Source organism: Lucilia sericata, unplaced genomic scaffold (assembly GCF_015586225.1).
Source record: "Lucilia sericata isolate MDLA Ls3-8-SP2 unplaced genomic scaffold, ASM1558622v1 Contig000196F_arrow, whole genome shotgun sequence".
Classification (NCBI taxonomy): domain Eukaryota; kingdom Metazoa; phylum Arthropoda; class Insecta; order Diptera; family Calliphoridae; genus Lucilia; species Lucilia sericata.
In genome coordinates, this window is record NW_023994224.1 from 295,780 (window position 1) to 318,831 (window position 23,052).

Genomic DNA, 23,052 nt, shown 5'->3' on the forward strand with positions numbered 1-23,052 from the left:
GTATAAAAAATAGGACTTTTTAGTGTAATTGGGGATTTTTGGGGATAAACAATAATTATTTGGGGATTAGGACTGGCAACAGTGACTGTTTTAGGGAGTTTGTTGCGAGCTGCATTCGGTAATTGCTCCTTTTAATTAATAATACTATTTTTTAACAACGTTAGAATGTTATGCCAATTTTTCTATGTACGTCTAAATGAAAATGTTTTATGAACCTTAAAGTTATTACTGTAAAATTTTATTTTTACATGTAACCTTTTACATTTCGTTATTATTTTGCTTGATATTTTATACAATTGTTTAGAAAAAGATATATATTTTTAACATGTGCTTAAATTAAAATAATAGAAATCAAAACAAGAAAGCAAAGCAACAAACACTACGTTTTTCATTCATTGTAGAAAAAAGAGAGGAGAGTACAAAAACATATTACTTCTTTATTACAGTTTTGTTTTTGTATTTTGCTGTGAAATACTGTTTTGCTGTTTTCAATACGAGTTTTGGAAACAAATATCGTCAGTATATTATTGGTTTGACCCACCGACCATTTTTAAAAAAATTTAGTTAGGAGTGAATTGTATATAATTTAGACATCCTCTTTCCGATTCCGAAACCCATTTTACGATATTTGATATGACCTCCGAGATATCGGGTGTTAACTTTGGTCTATATTCACATTTTTAAAACTAAATAAATATAGTTTTGCCTCATTAGGTAGATTTTGAGTAATATAAAACATATTTATGGCGAGTTTTATAAATTTAATGGTATGTTTTTGAGTCAGTAGTGGTCGTTGAAGTCGTTTTCTAAGTATGACATTATTAGGGAAAGAATGAATTTTTCTGGACTTTTTATGAATATGAGCTCACTACACTCTTTATGTTGACGTACATACATATATTTTGATGAACAATGGAAAAAGTGTTTTCGAAGGATATCGCAGGATATTATCTCTTTTAGCATGTAGTGCCGTCAAATTCTAAATAAGAACTTAGTTTTCTATGGGAAATAATCATTTACTGTAGCTGTGAACTCAAAATTACGATCTACATCGAGAAAAATTAAGAAAATAATCTTGGGAGACCGGTGTCCCATATACATACATGAAAATATTATAGACAACCATCATAAAATTTTGTTGAGAGATTTTAGTTGCTATAAATATAAAACTTTTTTATTTCGATTTTCATCATTATAATGGCATTTTTAAGACTGTAGTTAAAGTAATTTTGGATGAGGGCTATATATTGGAGGTAGGGTCAATTATGGGCCGATCCTCATAAAATTTGGTAGAAAGTTTGAGTTTCCTATAAAACTAGTTTTTGTCAAATTTCATCGCTATACTGTTATTTTTAAGTCTGGTTTGTCTACTTAAAATGTATTCTGGGCGGGCACTTATGTTTGTTTATGTGGCTATGGGTGAAATTATTGTCCGATACTGTCCATTTTCAACACCAAGCAACCTGCATCAATAAAAAATATTTGTGGGAAATTTAGCCCTCTAGCTGTTTTCGTTAGAATCTTATTTGATGACGGGTATAAAAAAATACTAAAAAGGGAAAACAAAAATAAAAAATTGATATAGACCATAAAACAGTTGGTATTTAATTTTTGATTCATTCTTTGTTTTCAATATTTTTGGTTTATTTATATGTGCATCATGGGGTTTAGAGTTTATTTTGTTGTGTTATGGTCGTATATTCTTAAAAGAGTTGGTGAATTGTCATGGTGTTTTATTTGACATATTAGTGACTGATTGAATTGTTAGTCTTAGACATTTTGTGGAGGCGTCAAAACTATTTTACTTTGGAGTTTAATTTGCGGATAGTGTGTTGTCATTGAATTGGTGAGCGGAGTAAGTTTATTTTGCTTGCATATATTTTATTGTCTTTATTTCTTGTCGTATTTTACAATTGTTGTTGTACTTACTTCTGATTACATTATTTGAATGTGGAACTTGGTTTTAGATATTTGTTTTTTTTTTTGTGACTTTGTTTTCTATGTTGGGTAGTCATTCCTATTATCTTGTATAGCTAAGGGTGCGTTTAGCTAACAGGCTCTCATGTTCTTGTACTTTCAACTTTTTAGAGATTGGGGATCATGCTTCTATCTTTTAATTTGGTCGATTGTTTTTATGGCAGGGATACAGAATCCTGACTTTGGTGAGATTGTTTTTCTTGGCTGGTTGTGATGAACTTCCATTATTAATATTTTGACATTTTGAGTTAGGTTTTTAATTTTGGTGGTACAACTTTTTATATATACAATGCAATTGATTTTATTATTAATAATTTATTTTTTATTTTTGAATTCTTTGTTATATGATTATATTTTTAAGTAAAATTTTTTTAAGTAGAAATTTGTAACCGATTATGGCCAATAGGCTAGGTTTATTTTGGAAAAAAATTAAATTAAATTATTAAAAAATAAAAAGAACAGGAATTATTGTTGTCATTGAAATCTTTTTTTTCAATTTTACATAACGGTGTATAAATCTATAATTTTGTTCAAAACATTTCGTCAGTATATTATTGGTTTGACCCACCGACCATTTTAAAAAAAATTGAGTTAGGAGTGGATTGTATATAATTTGGACATCCTCTTTCCGAAACCCATTTTTCAATATTTGATACGATTTCCGAGATATCGGGTGTTAACTTTGGTCTATATCCACAATTTTAAGACTAAATAAATATTATTTTGCTCCATATGCCACTGTTTGGCGTAAAGACCACAATTTTCATACAAATACTGAAAACAAATTGATCAATATTGTTTTGCTTCACTGCCGTAACAAAAACGTAGATCAAAGCACCCATAACAAGGTGTTTTTAAAATTCTTGTTTACATTATTTGTATATGGATTTTGACAGATCTATTACACTGATTGTTATTTTTCAGCATACATAATTTGACAGTTTTTGTATACGTATAAAATATGTGCTGGTCTGGTAACACCATCTTACAAATTTAGTGAAAAGTTTGCACATAAACAACAACAATTCATAAATAATTTGAGTGCCGAAGTAAAAAATGCAATTTTAATCACCAGCTCCGTTTTTTCCGAAGAAATTATTAATTAAGTGGTATTTAATTGTTTGTCTGACATTTTGTTATAGTTCCATGCCATTAGGATGTTTGATGAATATTTACTACCTTAAAAACACCATCAGAATGTTCATCCGACATAGCAGATTGAGAATGTATTATGGGATATAGAAATAGGTAACTAATATTTTTAGGTTTTTGGAATACTTATCAAAGGGTATTATCCTTTTTAGCTTGCAGTGCCATCAAATTCTAAAAAAGAACTTAATTTTCTATGGAAATAACTATTTGCTGTAGCTGTGAACTGAAAATTACGCTCTGCATCAAGAAAAATTTTAAAAAATCTTGGGACACCGGTGTCCCATATACATACGTGAAAGAGATATAGACCAATATTCAAACCATTTGATTGAAACATTTTGGTTACTATAAAACGTTCTCATTTCGATTTTCATCATTATAATGGCATTTTAAGCATATAGTTAAAGTCATTTTTGATGGGGGCTATACATGAGGGGTAGGGTCACTTATGGTCCGATCCTCATAAAATTGGGTAGAGTGTTTGTGCTTCCTATAGGGTCACTTATGGGCCGATCCTCATAAAATTTGGTAGAGTGTTTGTGCTTCCTATAAAACTAGTTTTTGTTGAATTTCATCGCTATACTGGTATTTCTAAGCCACTGCTGACTGCTTAAACTGTATTCTGGGCGGACACTTATGTATTTGTATGGGGCTATGGGTGAAATTGTTGTCCGATACTGTCCATTTTCAATACCAAGCAACCTACATAAATAAAAAATATTTGTGAAAAATTTCAGCCTTCTAGCTGTTTTCATTCGGATCTTTTTCGATGGTAGGCATAAAAAATTACTCATTTTGTATGGATATAGACCCTAAAAAGGGAAAACAAAAATAAAAAATTGATATAGACCATAAAATACAAATTTTTGTTTTCATTAAAATCTTAATAACTATTTTTCAGTTTTACATAAAGGTGTGTAAATCTATAATTTTGTTCAAAACATATGTCGAAATCAAGTGTGAAAAATTAAAAAAAAAATCTATCACGTATATTTTGAGAAAAGTTTATCTAAACCTTCTTATTCGTTTTTCTCAATAACAAGTGTTTGGCGTATGGGTCAAACCAATAATATACTGACGATATGTCGAAATGAACTGAAAAAATTAAAAAATCTATCGCGCAAATTTTGAGAAAAGTTTATGTAAACCTTTTAAGACATGCTTTTGAGGAATTTCCTATTTAAAATAAGCAAAATACGTCTATAAATAACGGAGAGATAAAAAAGAAAATTTTTTGCATGCTTTGATAAATAAGCAACAACAACACTGCTTATTGGAAAAAAGATGTATGTTTGGATGTATGTGGGTTTCATTGCGTTGTGTATTTTGTTTTTTGTGTATTTTGTTTAGTATGTTTAGATGTCTGTCTCATTGCGTTGTGTATTTTATTTCGTTTAGCGTTGTTGTTGTTTGTTATACCCTTCACCTTCGAAAATATAATTTTCCGACCCACTGTCTGTTTGTCCGTCTGTATGTGTGTCTGTTGAAATCTTCAATAATTCTGTCAGACATGCTTTCGAGAAGTTTCCTATTTAAAATCAGCAAAATCCGTCCATAAATAACGAAGATATTAGCAAAAATCTGAGACAACCTCTGAACATTTCATAAAAAGATTATAATAGTAGTAGTGTGGATTACTGTAATTTATTAATTGGCCAATAAGGCTTACAAATTACAAATGAAATAAATAAAATAAAATAAAAAAAATTGTTAAAAATATTTATGTTTGGATGTATGTTGGTTTCATTACATTGTGTATCTTGTTTGGTATGGTTGGATGCTGTTGGTTTCATTGCTTTGTGTATTTTGTTTTTTTTTTTTTTTTTTGTGTATTTTGTTTGTTATGGTTGGATGCTGTTGGTTTCATTGCGTTGTGTATTTTGTTTTTTGTGTGTTTTATTTCGCTTAGCGTTGCTGTTGTTCCTTTTGTTTTGTCATTGCTATAGTATTGATAGAGTCGGATAAATGAAATAAATTGAAATATTATAAATTCAATATTTTTTAAATACACTATGGTGAAGGGCATATAAGATTCGTCAAAGGCGAATATAGACTTCTTCTTTTGTTTTGCTATTGTTTAAGTAATGATAGAGTCAGGAAAATGATATAAATTGAAATTCTTTTTTTAACACACTATGGTATTTCAAATATTTAGCATTGGAAAAAATAATAGAGACGATTCATATTACACTGGAGACATAAGCTAAGATTTCTTAAACGGCGTTTTTGTACTTATTTTAAAAATTTTAATTCTGAATGATATTCCCAATATCAAAATATACATATATATCAATATATATATATATATATATATATATATATATATATATATATATATATATATATATATATATATATATATATATATATATATATATATATATATATATATATATATATATATATATATTTATATATATATATATATATATATTTGCGAAATCATTAGCGATAATAGACAGGGGAAATTCAACGATATTTGCCAACTATTCACGGACTATCAATATCGGACAACTGGAAGCCAAGAATGAAAGAAATTATGTTTTTGGCAAACATACATATTTCATGTTCAGACGTAATAAATATGTATGACTATATTAATTGACACCTATTATCATCCCATAAACATAGAAAAAGTTCGTATGACAAACAACAAGTTTTAATATAATTGAACTGTTAGAAAAAATACCCCTATATGTGACAATAATTATTTTCTTCACTTTTATTATATTAATAATATAGAATTTCAAAATCAATCTTTCATAGAGTAGGCCGGCGGAAAATTCTTTTGATAAATAGTATTAACAAGATAAATATAAATGGCATAGACTTTTGTTCAACCGATTAAGATCTAAAATGTCGCCCTTAAATAAAGCAAAGTATTTAATAATTATAATAAATAACTAAAACGTACAATAAACCTAACTGGTTAGTGTCAACTTGCTCCGTTATGACCTCGAGAATGTAAGGGTGGTGCACAATTCTGAAATTTGTACATACATACATATATCTTTTCATAGCGTTAAAAATAAAATTCCTATTACTTTCATTAATATTTATCATATACGTTTCATAAATCTTTCCCTGTAAAAATATATTATTTTTCACCTTATTTATTATCATTCACTTACAATGTCGTAGATATCTTTTACACTTTTATATACACAACACGCACACGTACTACAGGAAAATTTACACGGTATTTTTAATCATTCAACATATGTATTAATTTTGTGCAAACATTTGCAACATAATAAATAACAAGAAATATAAATACACACACAAAACTTCTATTATTTCAGTAATTTGGAAAAACAATATGTAATTTTATTTTTGTTTATTAAATTGAAAAAAGTATAAAATACCAATATTTGCAAAAAAAAACATAAGCTTCTCCTACGTTACTTTAGCTGTCAGAATGTCAAAGAGTATACTTTGCACGAAAAAGTGATGTAAACTAGAGCAATTTTGTCTATTCTAGCGATTTTAGAACTCAAATTTAGTACCGGTTTACAAGAAACTTTTTCTTAATTGAAGCATGCAAGCGTGTCAAGTATGTTGGCAAGGGGAAAAAAATGATGTAGCAAGACACGCACGAATCGTAATTTGAGGTGTCTTTACGACATTGCTTTTGCTTCATGTTTGTGATTTTCTAGCAGAGATACAAGCCGTCTCGGCTCAAAAAGCGGCAGCTGGTCACCGGCAAAATTTGTCATGCCGCGCCGCGCCGCGCCGACTCAAAAACTTAAAGCTCCAAACACATACAATCCTTTACGACGAACTGCTACTGACAGCTCGTGTTTATTGTATGTATTTAAATGAGAGCGGTCATAATCAATACGACAAACTTGTGCACGAAGTAATAAAGTTGAAAATATTCAACTTTGGCGGAGAAAAACAAGGCGATGCAAAATCATCGGCGGCGACGTCGCAACCATTTTAGGTCGGCGGCGGCGGCGGCGGCTAAATTGTCTGCTCAATTTAACTTTTTCTTCAGAAATTGAACTTATAAGCGTTTATTATATTCAAAAATCTCTGTATAATAGTCTGTTATATAGAAACCTGTCTCTATATAAGTTTTTTCTGCGAAAAATGGACATTATTATAGTAGTTTTCACTATTTTAAAACTGGCACAATATTGTGTGGCAACTATTCTCAATTTGCCATTAGAATTTAAAATAGTGGCAACTTCGTTCAAATAGCTGAAATTATTTTCTGATATACAGTTAATCACAAAAGTAAGTATACAGAAATACTGACGATTGGTTTTATTTAAAAAAAGATATTATTTTTCCAAAAAACAAGAAAGTAACACATTTAATGATTAAAAACAATTATGATAATTATTATTCACTACTTTTTTTCTTCATATTTTGGTTCTTTGAGTTCTCATTTATGCTGAAGTTAAAAAGGTGCAAAATTTACGTCACAAAAGTAAGTATACAGATCATTTCAGTATATATTTGGTTTAATGATATTAACAAAATTTATGAAAATGTTACTTGTATTAATATAATTACTTTTTAATAAAATATTTTTTACACAATAACTTGGAAAAAATCTACTTTTAGTTCCGAAATCTTGAAATTTGGGCCGATTGGCTCCGGAATTAATTAGTAGAACAGTTTTTTCTCATTTCTATGATTTTTTTCCACTTTAGACCTCGGGTTTTGGATCTGGTGGTCATTGAATCCTCCAAATGATGCATTGGAAATAGAATTTTTAACTTTTGAAAAGAGTTGTTATTTCGAAATTAATGTTATATGCATGGATTTGGCCATTTTGAACACAGTACGTTCTTAAAAAACCGAAATTTAACTCCGATTTCTTAAGACTTACAACATAATCTTTAAAATTTGGATAATTCTATATATTTCCTTTAATATAAACAGGTTTTCCAAATACTCCGATTTCCAAAGCATACAATAATGCTACCAATCATATCTTGATATACTCGATACAATAACCATGTTTTATGGATCGGACATTTTATTTGTTCTAGCAACAAATTAAGATGTATCCGTGTTCAAAATTGTTCAATTCGTATTCATACCACCAATTGAGCCTGATATAATATAAAAATCTTCCTATTTTGGACAATAATCAATTTCAGAACCGATATGTAGTGTAAGTTATTGACATGGTCACCATTTGACCATTATTGGTAGTATTTAGGAGTGTGTAATGGATGATTGGAAACAAAAAACTTGTTTTAATTAATGGATACTAGTACAAATATTATTAATATCGCATTTTAAGACATAAATTTAGGAAATCGCCGTTAAATATCGAATATGAACGCTATAATATGTTAAAAACGGCCATGTTCCGCAATGGATTGCAATTATTGTAAAGAAACAATTAATTTAAAAGTTAAAATATCGTCTTCCAATGCATCATAATGAACAAACGAGGGATATTATTGAATACTCTTATAAATATTATTCAGATACATTATCAAAAATTTCAATTTTTCGGAACAAAAAGTGAATTTTTTCCTTGTTATAGTGTACAGAATATTTTATTATAAAATAATTACATTCAAACAGGTAAAATTTTCATTAATTTTGTTAATATCATTAAGCCAAATACATATTGAAATTATCTGTATACTTATTTTTGTGACGTAAATTTTGCACCTATTTAACTACACCTTAAATAAGAACTCAAGTAACCAAAATAACCCGGAAAAAAGTAGTGAATAATAATTATCATAATTCATTCGTAATTCAGCTCTGGGTGGAGGAAGATCGTCGTGCGTCGTTGCCATTATCGTTTAAGGGTGATCAGGCCGTCCTTTTTGCTCTGCCTTCGAGAGTTTTGCGTCTCAAACAGCATTGGCCAATGTGTGACGTCAGATAATTGTACTGAGTTACAGTTTTTCTTGAGGTGCATATTTGGCCATGTGCATTCGTTTTAACTTAACCTAAGTTTTTAATTGGAACATATGAGCTAGTTTTTTCTAGCTAGAATTGGTGATGGCGTTGTATAATTTTAATTACTGGCCAAATAAATCTTAGTTTCGAATACTAAGTAACTTAAAGAACAAACAAACAAACAAACAAACAATTATCATAATTGTTTTTAATAAATAAATGTGTTACTTTTTTGATTTTTGAAAAAATAATGTCCTTTTTTGTCAGTATTTCTGTATACTTATTTTTGAGATTAACTGTACATGTGCGAATCCAATCTTTATCAACGGCTACGTTTAAGCCGACTTAAGGAACAGTTACGGCTGTATTTATAAAAACTTATTTTAGGTTTATTAAACAATTTTAGGCAAAATTCAGGAAAATCGTATTTATAAACGTGAAATAGCTTAAAACATCTTCAATAAACCATTGACAATTAGAAGAATTTTATTGTAGGCTCGACCCTTCTTTAAGCCAACAATAAGTTGATTTTTAACAATTTTTTTCTCAGATAAAGATTTTTCCGGTAATTTTAGGTTGACTGCGAAAAGTAATTATGGTTTCTTTTAATAAAATCTAAAAATTCTAATTTTAACGTTTACAAATTTGTAAATAAAATCCCAGAAAATTTTTAAACGATTATATTTTGAGGAAAAAACTCAAATCTAGGCATTATTGGGTTAATGCATGAATATTTGACAATATTCCAATTGTCCAGCACTATTTTTAGGCAATTTGGTAATGCCCGTCTGTCAACCAAATGATGGACAAAATCATTTGATTTGGCTTTTTCAAAGTTTGTTGGTTAAATATAATGCCATAAAGTAATTAACCATGTAAATTATATTGATTAGTGTTATACTAATGCAAAATATATTCGCCGGCATTAAAATTAGTCAAATATCAAAGAAATTTATCAATATTTGCAAAAATTTATAAAAAATTACAAGGAAAATAAGTAAAAATAAGAAAATGTATCATAGTGATGTATATTTTGTCGCAAAATATCCGTTATTCGGATACTTTTAATAATAATTAGAAATTATATGTTATATTTATATATCTGAACTACATATATATTTATTGTAGCCATGTATACATTTATTTTTCTTTAAAGTTCGTTCTTATTTTCAGAAATGTGTTATAACCAAAAATATAAAATTAAGAAAACCGACTCAACGAATATTTTATCCTAATTGTACGCAACACTAACACAGAAAATGACAGCCAAATTGTACAGTGCTGCCAAGTTAAACAATAAACAGCACAATAGTTAATATACGTTTATTATTTGTTTATGAATATCACAATTTTATTAATGGTTTTTAAGGCTAAAGTGTGCTTTAACTATTGAGTGCTTTAAAAGCAAAATAAGATTTTTTTATAAATACAAGCGTTAGTCTCTACGTTCCGTTCCGTGAGAATCAGCTGACTCCTTTTTGGCTTACGAAAACTAGGGTTCTATAAATCGACTTTCGAATAATCAAACAATCGACTTTTTGTCGAAAAAGTCGAAAAGTCGAAGTACACACATAAAGAAAACAACGCACATAAAGAAAACAACCCGACGAAAATAAAACAAACCGTAACAGCTGTTTTATCAAAATAAACATTTTTTTTGGTGTGGTGAGTTTTTTTTTTTTACAAATATGTGTTTGTGCACGTGGAAAAGACGCAAAAACTCGTTTTCAATATTTACATTTTCAATATGTGTTTATGCACGTGAAAAAAGATTCAAAAAAATTGATTTTCATGATTTACTTTAAAAAAATTATTTTTGATCAATTAAAATATGTATATAAATGTGGAAAGGAACAAATCTAATAAAATATAAATATATTTGGGATTATATCGTTACAGAATGCCTTTTAATAAAAAACATTCAAAAAATGATACTATGGTCATATATAGAAAATGATATATAAATGCTATCGGACCATCTTGTGCACGATAAAAACCTATATAGAACTTTAAGTTGAAAGTATAGAAATCGGATGGCATACATTTTTTTCCGGATTTCATCGTTCTTTTACAAAAAATGTTACTATGGCCGTATATATAAAATGATATATAACTGCTATCGGACGATCTTGTGCACGATAAAAACCTATATAGAACTTTAAGTTGCAAGTGTAGAAATCGGATGACATACATTTTTTTCCGGATTTCATCGTTCTAGGGTGTGTACTACAACAACAAACTTTTTTTTTTACAAAAAATGTTACAATGGCCGTATATATAAAATTATATATAACTGCTATTGGACGATCTTGTGCACGATAAAAACCTATATAGAACTTTAAGTTGGAAGTGTAGAAATCGGATGGCATAATCTGTTTGCGATTTTAGCTAGGGTCAACTGTGGACCGACCCTTACAAAATTCAACAGATAAATTTTGTTTCATATAAAAGTTGTTATGTCGAATTTTATATATATACATTTTTTAAGCCAGTTATGAGCGGTAGTAATTTCCCGAGGCGGACCTTATATCGGGGATAGGTTAAATTATGGACCGATCCCCTTAAATTTGACAAAACGATTTTAACTCCTTGTTTATGTGGTATTTCTTTGCTATATTGGTATTTTTATTACAATTATTGGAGTTAATATCTGTTTCTGAAGGGGAACTTATATGGGGGTAGGGTCAATTTTGGACCAATCCAGAAAGGTTTTGGATCATATAAATCTTGTAAAATAATTTCTTGAGAGGAATCGCTTCAAATATGAAGCGATCCTCATAAAATTTGGCAAAAATATTTTAGTTCCTATAAAACTTCGCTATACTGGAATATTGAAGCTCAATAACAAACTCCATTAACTAAAAATATTTTATATATTGGCTAAGATCCCTGTCTATACTTTTATGGATTTTAGACCAATATTTCGAAGTCTTACAAACGGTGTAAAATGTTCCTTGACTCCCTGATGGGTTGTGTCTTCCAAGTGGTGATTTATCTGGCGAACTGATACGATGAGGCTCGAATGTTGCCCAATATGAACGGAACAAGAAGTTAAAGCCATCCCTTTTTCATTTTTTTTAGGTGATCTCCGATGGATTCCCTGACTCTATCAACCAGTCATTGAATATAGAATGAATTGCACATTATATATGGCCGTTTTAAAAATACTTGATTCTAAAGAAACCGGGATTATTATTGGGGTAGATGATGTACACCAAGAACACTTGCACTGGCTATAAAACATTATTAAAATACATAAATTTTTCTTAGCACAAAATAAATATGTCTAGTAATTTGTTTTTGTTTCATTTGTTTACGTTTTTACAGAAACTCACCACACAACAATCAAAAACAGCTGTTATCAAATTACTAGACATATTTATTTTGTGCTAAGAAAAATTTATGTATTTTTATAATGTTTTATAGCCAGTGCAAGTGTTCTTGGTGTACACCATCTACCTGTATAATAATTCCAGTTTCTTTAGGATCGCTTCATATTTGACACTGCTCTCATATAATGTTCCTCTATGGAAATTATTTTACAAGATTTGTATGATCCAAAACCTTTCTGGGTTGGTCCAAAATTGACCCTACCCCCATATAAGTTCCCCTTCAGAAAAATATATTAACTCCAATAATTGTAATAAAAATACCAATATAGCAAAGAAATTCCACATAAACAAGGAGTCAAAATTGTTTTGTCAAATTTAAGGGGATCGGTCCATAATTTAACCTATCCCCGATATAAGGTCCACCTCGGGAAATTACTACCGCTCATAACTGGCTTAAAAAATGTATAGCTATAAAATTCGACATAACAACTTTTATATGAAACAAAATTTATCTGTTGAATTTTGTAGGGGTCGTTCCACAGTTGACCCTACCTAAAATCTCAAACAGATTATGCCATCCGATTTCTAAACTTCCAACTTAATGTTCTATATATGTTTTTATCGTGCACAAGATCGTCCGATAACAGTTATATATCATTTTCTATATACTGCCATAGTAACATTTTTTGTGAAAAAAGTTTGTTGTTGTACACCCCCTAGAACGATGAAATACTGAAAAAAAATTATGCCATCCGATTTCTACTTTTCCAACTTAAAGTTCTATATAGTTTTTAATCGTGCACAAGATTGTCCGAAAGCAGTTATATATAATTTTCTATATACGTCTATAAAAAAAAAGTTTGTTGCTGTAGTACACACCCTAGAACAATGAAATCCGCAAAAAATGTATGCCATCCGATTTCTACACTTCAAACTTAAAGTTCTATATAGGTTTTTATCGTGCACAAGATCGTCCGATAGCAGTTATATATCATTTTATATATATGGCCATAGTAACATTTTTTGTAAAAAAAATGTTTGTTGTTGAACGATGAAATCAGGAAAAAAATATATGCCATATGTTTTCTACACTTCCAACTTAAAGTTCTATATAGATTTTTATCGTGCACAAGATCGTCCAATAGCAGTTATATATAATTTTATATATACGGCCATAGTAACATTTTTTGTAAAAAAAAGTTTGTTGTTGTAGTACACACCCTAGAACGATGAAATCCGAAATAAATGTATGTCATCCGATTTCTACACTTCCAACTTAAAGTTCTATATAGGTTTTTATCATGCACAAGATCGTCCGATAGCAGTTATATATTAATTTATATATACTTCTATAACATTTTTTGTAAAAAAAAAGTTTGTTGTTCTAGTACACACCCTAGAACGATGAAATCTACAGAAAAATGTATGTCATCCGATATCTACACTTCCAACTTAAAGTTCTATATAGGTTTTTATCGTGCACAAGATCGTCCGATAGCAATTATATATCATTTTATATATACGGCCATAGTAACATTTTTTGAATGTTTTTTCTTAAAAGGCATTCTGTAACGATATAATCCCAAATATATTTATATTTTATCAGATTTGTTCCTTTCCACATTTATATGCATATTTTAATTGATCAAAAATAATTTTTTTAAAGTAAATCATGAAAATCAATTTTTTTGAATCTTTTTCACGTGTATAAACACATATTGAAAATGTAAATATTGAAAACGAGTTTTTGCGTCTTTTCCACGAGCAGAAACACATATTTGTAAACAAAAAAAACTCACCACACCAAAAAAAATGTTTACTTTGATAAAACAGAAGTTACGGTTTGTTTTATTTTTCGTCGGGTTGTTTTCTTTATGTGCGTGACTATTTTGTTCCAAAAAAGTCGATAACTCGACTATCGTCTGTGAAAAAAGCCGAGAAGTCGACTTTGTTAATAAAAGTCGAAGAAAGTCGAAAAGTCGGAAAAAGTCGAAAATTGTAGAAAAAAGTCAAAAATAGTCGAAAATGTTAAAAAAGTGGAAAAAAGTCAAAAACTCTAAAATAGTCGGAAAAACTCGAAAAAAATCAAAAAATAGTCAAAAAGTCTAAAAAAATCGAGAAGTCGGAAAAAGTCTAAAAGTCGACTTTTAACTAAATGAAAAAGTCGAAAAGTCGACTTTTTCATTTAGAAATACCCTCCACCAGCTATTTTTATAGTAATACTTTTTACTTGATCAAATATTTGTAGAAATAAGTTTTCTCATGTCTTAAATAGAAAAACCCCAAGATTAAAACAGCTTAAATCTGTTACAATTACAAGATTTATTGAACATTACAAACCCCATTTTCTTTTATATTTTTATAGCGCACTAAGATATGCTTTAACGATATTTAATAATGTGCATGTGTGTGAAAGATTTAAGGATTTTCAAAATACATATATATATAATTTTATTCTACACAAATTGATAATGCAATTAGTTTAATACGGTTAAATTGCTTTTAGTGGAAGGACTTAATATGGGAGATATGACCAATTATAAACCGATCGTAAAAAATTCTTTAAGCAAAATTTCTGTACATAAAAGCTATATTTCAGTCAAATTTTGTATCTATATCGTAATTTAGTAATAAGTAATGTGTGTTCAAGTGATTTTCTAAGGGGACATTTGCATGGGACCGACCGCACCCATGTTATGGACCGATCGTGAAAAAATCTTGAAATAGAATTTTTGTATACCAAACAAATTTTTGTGACAAATTTTGTATCAATAGCTTTATTTGGTAATGAGTAATGTGCGTTTAAGAGACTTTCGTAATTATGTATATAAAGACAAAATTTCAAAATTCTGTATCTATTCATTATTTAGCAATGAATATTGTGCATTTAAGTGATTTTCTGGAGGGGACCTAGTATGAGAGCTATGACCAAATACGGACCGATCGTAAAACAATTTTAAAGTGTAATTTATGTATATAAGAGGAATATTTGTGCTAAATGTATGGATATCAATATTTTGTAATGAGTTATGTGCGTTTAATTGATTTTCGGGAGGGAACCTCGTATGGGAGCTATGACCAATTATGGACCGATCGGAAAAAACTTTCATAGTAATATTTCCGTATATGTGAGCAATACTTGTACCAAACTTTATATGCATATCTTAAATTATGCGCGTTTAAGTGATTTTCGGGAGGGGACCTTGTATAGGAGCTATGTCCAATTATGGAGCGATCCAGAAAATTTTTTCTGTCAATGAATTCTATTGACATAAGATTTTAAGTTGTAAAATTTGTATGAAGATATCAACATTCTGACGGAAGTTATTAACAAAAAACTCATTTTCCGGGAATATGTACTTTTGAATGGGAGGTATATGAAATTATGGACCGATTCTGGCAATTTTCAGCAAGAATCAAGACATTGTGTAGAAACGAATATATGATGACTTTCATGGAATTATCTTGCATAGTTTTCGAGACTGATCCGGAAAAAATTTCACTAATTGATTTATATCTACATACAGAACATATTCACCTCGAGTTCTACCCTGAAAACTTTATTAATCTATGAATTATGCGCATTTGAGTGATTTTCGGATGTGGACCTTATATGGGAGCTATGACCGATTATGGACCGATCCGGAACAAATTTCGTAGTAATTCATATACACACAAAACACATTCATGTCGAATTTTATCCAGATAGCTTTATTTATCCATGAATTAAGCTCGTTTAAGTTATTTTCGGATGAGAACCTTATATGGGAGCTATGACCAATTACGGACTGATCCGGAAAAAAATTCCTTAGAATGATTTATGTATATACAAAACATATTCATGTCGAATTTTATCCCGATAGCTTTATTTATCAATAAAATATGTTCATTTAAGTGATTTTCGAAAGTGGACCTTATATGGGAACTATGACCAATTGTGGACCGATACAGATCTAAGTCCGTAGTTTTGATTCCAATTAATATAATGTCATTTTGTACAAAATTTTGTGTTGATATCGATATATTTGAGGAAGTTATTAACTATAAATTAATTTCCGGGAACATGTACCTTTGTATGGGGGCTATGGGAAATTTTGGATCGATTGTTACAATTTTAAACATAATTAATCTATAGATGGAAGAAATAATCTGTGACAAAATTTGTCGAATTATCTTTGGTAGTTTCTGAGAAGACTACTCAAGAATTAGGGAAAAAAACTTATTTTTTTTTAGGTAGTCTGAAATTTTTACTCATAACTTTTTACGTTGTGAACCGATTTTGCTGATTTATTTAAAGGCACAGTACCAAATTTTACATGAAATATACAAAGAAAAATATCCAGTTTTTTAATAAAACATTTTTCATTAATAAAAAATAATATTTAAATAATAATTAAAAAAAAAATAATTGTTTTTTACTGCAAAAATTACGTTTAAATTAATGGTACAAATTTTATGTTGACAAATAACGCATACAATTTTTCGTAATTTTTCTATCACCATGCGGTAAAAATGATGTTGCCGCCGCAAAATCTAAATAAAAATGAAATTTATGCTTCTTCCTCATTGATTGTTGGAATAAATTACTAACACATAAACAATATTGACTAAATTTTCACGTGTTGCCATCACCCTTTATGTTTTTCTTAAGCGCCTTGGCGACACATCAAATTGTTTGACTCAAACGGTAAGTTTTTTGATTGTGTTAGTAAAAAAATCACACCGCTTATATACATGTGAGTTTTTTCACTAATACAATCAAAAAATTTACCGTTTGAGTCAAACAAATTTGATTTGTGGCTGTGTCGCTTTAAAAAATTTGAACTGAGATGCCACTTTTTAGTAATTTATTCCAACAATCATTGAAGAAGAAGCATAAATTTTATTATTATTTGGATTTTGCGACGGCAATATAATTTTTTTTTACCGCATGGTGATAAAAAAATATGAGAAAAATGTATGCTCACAATATTTTTTATTTATACTTTTTAAACATAAAGTTTAAAAAAAAAAAAAAATACGCCATTGCTTGGCTTATGACAACCATTTTTATTTGCAGAAAACTGAATTGTGAAGGAGAAAATAATATTAAAAGAAAAACAAGTTAGAGAGCTTTATTCGGCTGAGCCGAACCTTAAATACCCTCCACCAGCTACTTTTATATTAATGCTTTTCTAATTGATCAAATATTTGTAGAAATAAGTTTTCTCATGTCTTAAATCGAAAAAATCCCAAGATTTAAACAGCTTAAATCTATTACAATTCCAAGATTTATTGAACATTACAAACGCCATTTTCTTTATATGTATTTTTATAGCGCTTAGCGATATTTAATAATTTGCATGTATGCGTGTGTGAAAGATTTAAGGATTTTCCAAATACATATATATAATTTTGTTCTACACAAATTGATAATGCTAATGATAACTAGTTTAATACAGGACCTAGTATGGGAGATATGACCAATTATAGACCGATCGTAAAATATTCTTTAAGCAAAATTTCTGTACATAAAAGCTATATTTCAGTAAAATTTTGTATCTGAACAAATTCCAACCGAAAGTTGTATTTGTTGATTCTGTTTGATGGAACTAAAGCAGAATATTTAAAGGCTTGTTACACGTGATGTAACAATGTAGGGTACAATTGCAGTCGAGTATATCAGCGAGTATTGATCGATATGTAAATTCAAAGAGCTTGACTATACTTACTTGATTTGAACCTTTAGCGTTGTTGTTGTTAAATTAAAGACAAGAACTTCTTTTGAATAAATGTTTATAGATTTTATTGTTGCAATTTTAAAGAAATTTAAAACTGCTTTATTTGTTACACTTTGTGTTCGTTTTGTTTGGTAAACGTTTTTAATGTATCAATATTAAAATTGATTTTAGTGAGGTGTATGTTGGTTGTTGTTGGTGCACTTTGTGTTGGTTTTGTTTGTAAGTTGCATTATTTGTTTTGTTTGTGTTTCTGCACTTTGTTTTTTGTAAACAATTGAAAATGGTTTCGTATTCGCTCACTGTTAGTGAGTGTTTTTAATGTTTTTATTTATATTTTATACAATGTGAATTTTAATTTTGTTTTATTTGTTTGTTTTTCTGATGTTGTTCGTTCTCTGTGTCGATGACAAGTGACTTCTCTTGTTCTCCTTTATGTTGGCGCCTTGAACAGGGCGTTCTTACACGGAAGTGTCAATTTTAGTCGAAGTCGATCGATCTTCGACATGGCGGCCCCCTTGCACTAGTGCAATGCTGAAGACACCCAACTCTTGACAGACTGTCTGGAGTGTGGTAAACTTCAGAATGGACTTCCAGCTCTCGGCAGGCTATGCTATATTTGAATAATCCTGAAAGGCGTTCGTCTTTATCTGGAAAGAAATAAGAAAAGAAAATAGAACAGCAACAGAATCGTTTCGACAACAAATTGAACATTTGATAGGTATTATGCACTTGATCAGTATATTTTCGAAATATATGACCGATAAAATAACGCATTGTTATTTTTTTAATTCGTAGATGAGCTCTATATAACTCTAGTTGAAAACCTGAGTACTATCTCTGGATCAGAGAAAGAAAAATATTTCCTAAATCGTATGTAGCTGCACAATACGATTTTTTATATGAATAAATGGTCGGACGCCATTTTGTGTATTCAAAGAATTTTTGAATTTTATTCAAAATTTTTGTGCAAATTCTAAAACAAATATCAGTTGCAAGGAATTGCGCTGATTTGCTTGAGTCTGGGCAATGTCGTAAGCTAATAGAATTTGACTTTAATGAAAGGTGCAATTGCGCATTGTTCTTGTATAAAATTCCTTGAAAAGGAATTTGCAATATTTTGACATGTTGCAACGGCGCAACATTAGCGATATGGATCGCGTTGTATAACATTCTTTGCAAAGGAATTTGCAGTGTTTTGGCATGTTGCAACAACGCAACTTTAGCGAGATGGATCGCATTGTGTACAATTTTTTGCAAAGGAATTTGCTGTGTTTTAAAATGTTGCAACGGCGCAACATTAGCGAGATGGATCGCATTTGGTATAATTCTGTATAATAGATTATATACTAAAGGTGTAATAATATTTCCAAGAAAATTTGGCGTAAGCCACCCTGCGGGGGAAAACTATTGAAATATATTAACTCTGATTCTTGAGCCGAAAAAGAATTGTTAGTTTTACATGAATGTTTTTTTTTTTTTTGTTGGAAAGAATATGTTTTAATTACCAAGGAATTGGCATGTGTAGTATCATTTCTTAATGAAATTAAGCTGTTGATATGATTCATTTCGCAAGAACTATCTAAAGACACTTGAGAAGTGCCTTGTGAATTTATTGAGCCAAATATATACCAACCGAATATTGAATTCTGAGCGATCAGACTTCCTGCTATATTGTTTTTCATCCCATCTAAGACTATAGTATATGGGGAATTATATCGCTTCCCAAGATCATCTCAATTTCAGAAGGAACTAAGAAATTTGGATCAGCTAAATCTATATCACTTACATCGGAAATATCAGAAATCTGCATTAAAGAATTTGGCATTAGACTAGTGATCTGCCGAACAATCACAACTTTAGAGCTAAGTTGTGTCTTATGTCTTTCAGAAAATAATGTTACGTTCGAAATTTTATTGCTATTCGCGACTAGCTTATCGCCCAATCCGCATATTTTTACATTTGAACATTCTGTGCCTAACCCAATTCTTCTAACTGCATTTTCAGTTAAAAGGGATCTTTTAGAACCTGAATCGATTAACGCACGAACTGTGTGCATATTACCAGAATGCAGAATTTGGACAAGAGCTGTAGGTAGTAATATATTATCTTGATTTACAGAGAAGAGCGTCTGTGAAGTAACTTCTTGGACTAGAGATGTCGGTGACGAAAATTGCTTACTTGTGTTTAGAAGAGTCTGAGAGTTATTTGCTCGAAGAGAAGTCTCTGGTGTTTCTATTTGATTGGAACGATAGAAACTTTGGTTATTAGTGATTTGGTTTGACTGTGTACGACAAGAACTCGTCGTAGAATCTATAGGTTCAATAGAATTCTGTGAGTTATAGTTTCTAGATATATGAAGCAAACTATGGAGCTTATTGCCACATTGATCGCATCTATAACGGCTAATGCAATCAGTAACACTATGTGATAGAGATAAACAATTTTTACAAATCTCGTTTTGTGAAACAAAACTATTTCTTTGCTTTAGGGAAAAGCTTAAAAATTTGGAACAAAGTCGTAAATTATGATTCTTCCTACATAATATGCATTCAGAATTCTTTGAAAATACATTTTGATTATTTGTATAGTTATTTGAGTCAATAGAGCTTTGAGTGTCTTGAAATTTTTCTTTTGTCATTCCTACGATTCGTTCCACAACCCGATGTCGTTTTATAAGAAATTGTTCCATTTGTGACCAGGAAGGTAAAATCGAATTTGAAACAAGAGATTGTTCCCAGAGGGCTCATGTTTCTGTTGGAAGTTTTGTGCAGCACAAATAAATAAGGATGGGATCCCATTATTCAACATTTATACCCTGAGACGATAGCAATGCAAGACAATCACTAATTGTTGTCTGAATGTTGTTTATTGCTTCTGGAGATTCTAAATCCGCGGGCGGGATGTTAAAAAGGGCTTTCAGCTGTAGATCTACCAGAATGCGTTTATTTTCATAACGTGCTCGTAGAGCTTCCCATGCTAAAGGAAAGACGTCATTTGTTAAAGAGTATTTATTAACTATTGAACTTGCTTCTCCCTTGCATTTTTGTCGTAAATACAACAATTTTTGAACATCGGGCATTCTTACTTTGCTGATGTAAACAGCTGTAAACATATCCCGGAATGAGGGCCATTCTGCATAGGAACCATGAAAATCTTGAGCTTCACAGGGCGGAACATTTATTTCAAAATGTGGAGATTCGTAGGACGTATTAATGTAAGCTGATGGATCTTCTACGAAGGTAAGTAAGTTGGACCATTTCCTCTTTGAGCATTATCGGACGATGTCTTAGAAGCTTTTATGAAATCCATCATTTCAGCTTTTGTATATTGATAACTCTCTCTACAGTCTTCAAATTTGGATTTTGCTTCATTTTTAAAATCTACATTAACTGTTTCAGCTAAATAAACGCTTTCGTAAGCATGGCGAAGTGATTGCCAATCTTCTTCAAGAGCTTGAAGTTTTGTTTCGACTAGAGACTCAGTCAAATCATCTATGGAAACACTTGAAAATTTCCTACATACATCAAATAAATTTTCATATTCATGAACGAATCTTAGGCAAATTGTCGAAGCCATTGTATCTTTTATATACTATATAGCAATGAAAATGCAAATGTACTTAATTACCGAAAGTAATTTATTAAAAGAAGTAATATTACAAATCAAAATAAAAAATGTTAAGTGCCGAATTTCAATGAAGGGTGTATGGAAAGAAATACCACAATTTAATAAAATCTGATTTATATTTATTATATGTATGAAAATCTACTTTGGTACAAAGCGAAAGTTGAACTAATAATTTTTACTTCTTGAGTGTAGGGTACACACAAGTAATGTAAAAACAATTACACTTAAGAGATTTTTTTCAATTCTCTTTTGTGCTTTATTTCCGCTTTAGCTGTGTACAAGCCTGAGTATTTAAATATTTTTTTCTTTTTGAGAATTTTTTTTTGGAGAATAAGGAAAAGCAACAAAAATCTTCCACTAAATATTTTAAAAGTGTATAAAAACAACATAATATTTTTGAAGAAATAAAATATGTATGTGTGATCAATACTAGCTGATATTTACAAGGTATATGTGAACAAACGTTTGCAAAAGTCGTAATTATATTATACAAATGGAAACTTTGTATTTATTTTAATGAAATTAAAATAATTTAAATTACTGATTCTCTTTTGATTAACGAAGGACCATGAACAAATTCCAACCGAAAGTTGTATTTGTTGATTCTGTTTGATGGAACTAAAGCAGAATATTTAAAGGCTTGTTACATGAGATGTAACAATGTAGGGTACATTTGCAGTCGAGTATATCAGCGAGTATTGATCGATATGTAAATTCAAAGAGCTTGACTATACTTACTTGATTTGAACCTTTAGCGTTGCTGTTGTTAAATTAAAGACAAGAACTTCTTTTGAATAAATGTTTATAGATTTTATTGTTGCAATTTTAAAGAAATTTAAAACTGCTTTATTTGTTACACTTTGTGTTCGTTTTGTTTGGTAAACGTTTTTAATGTATCAATATTAAAATTGATTTTAGTGTGGTGTATGTTGGTTGTTGTTGGTGCACTTCGTGTTGGTTTTGTTTGTAAGTTGCACTATTTGTTTTGTTTGTGTTTCTGCACTTTGTTTTTTGTAAACAATTGAAAATTGTTTCGTATTCGTTCACTGTTAGTGAGTTTTTTTAATGTTTTTATTTATATTTTATACAATGTGAATTTTAATTTTGTTTTATTTGTTTGTTTTTCTGATGTTATTCGTTCTCTGTGTCGATGACAAGTGACTTCTCTTGTTCTCCTTTATGTTGGCGCCTTGAACAGGGCGTTCTTACACGGAAGTGTCAATTTTAGTCGAAGTCGATCAAGCCGTTTACAATGCGGGCGATGGCGGCAGATCGATCTTCTACAGTATCTATATCGTAATTTAGTAATAAGTAATGTATGTTTATGTGATTTTCTGAAGGGAACCTTGTATGGGACTGACCGCACC

General features: G+C 29.9%; 1 protein-coding gene across 2 annotated transcripts in view; it reads right to left on the reverse strand.

Moving 5' to 3' along the window:
* The window catches only part of LOC119601879 (adapter molecule Crk), an 83,138-nt gene extending 76,549 nt beyond the window's left edge, over positions 1-6,589 (reverse strand). Inside the window, exon 1 of one of the 2 annotated variants that reach the window (XM_037953115.1) lies at positions 6,261-6,589. The gene's annotated coding sequence lies outside the window, so the exon portion shown is untranslated. Of the gene's footprint in view, positions 1-6,237 lie in introns of both variants that reach the window. The other variant, XM_037953116.1, reaches the window with a different exon arrangement.
* Between the last annotated feature and the right edge of the window lie 16,463 nt (positions 6,590-23,052).